We start from the raw sequence: 798 nt of genomic DNA on the forward strand, positions 1-798 counted from the left end.
TCACCTATTTTGGTCATGTTGTCAGAAGGGACCATTCCCTGGAAAAGGATGTCATGCTTGGTAGGGTGGAGGGTCGACGAAAGAGAGGGAGGCCTCCAATGAGATGGATTGACACGGTGGCTGCGATGATGGACTCAAGTATAGCAGGGATTGTGGGGCTGGCGCGGGATTGGGCAGCATTTCGTTCTGCTGTGCATGGGGTCGCTATGAGTCGGAAATGACTCGACGGCACTTAACAACAACAAAGCCAGAGACTGCACCGAGGACTGCTCTAGTGACTATGTAATAAAACGGAAAGCAGAGGTGAAGAGCAAGACAGGCTGAGCTGTGGACTTTTGCCTGTCTGGAGGTGCCACCATTTTGAATGTTTACAATGTTTTGGATATTTAAAGAGACAGTGCTCTCCCAGATTCCAGGGGCTGAAGAACATGTTCTGCTTGCCACTAACCCCAAGGACACTCCGGACCTGCACGACTGAAAAGGTGTGACATTCCTCTTGTTGCTCTTATACCCCACATTCGCTTGGTGAACAGAGGTGTGGCCATCCCCCACTCCCACTCACCTTCTGGACCCGGAGGAACTCCATCCCAGTCCGTGTGCTCAGACGGAGCCTGAGTGCCCTGCCCTGTCCTCCACGATTGTTTTCTTTTTAATTTTTTCTTTTTATCTTTCTTTTTTCTGGTGTTTAGTTTGCTTGTATCTGTCTGTTTTAAAACTATTATTATTAATACTTCTGTCCTTTTTACTATTATTCTTTATTCTTCCCTCCCTAGGTCCTAGTTTACAGCTTTTTTTTTT

At 47.1% G+C, this 798-nt stretch overlaps 1 protein-coding gene across 1 annotated transcript in view; it reads right to left on the reverse strand.

Moving 5' to 3' along the window:
- Window positions 1–798, reverse strand: part of LRRK2 (leucine rich repeat kinase 2) — a 187,507-nt gene that overhangs the window by 2,084 nt on the left and 184,625 nt on the right. The window lies entirely within an intron of this gene.

Source organism: Orycteropus afer, unplaced genomic scaffold, assembly GCF_000298275.1.
Source record: "Orycteropus afer afer isolate SDZICR_OR568_19922 unplaced genomic scaffold, OryAfe1.0 scaffold00100, whole genome shotgun sequence".
Lineage (NCBI taxonomy): Eukaryota > Metazoa > Chordata > Mammalia > Tubulidentata > Orycteropodidae > Orycteropus > Orycteropus afer.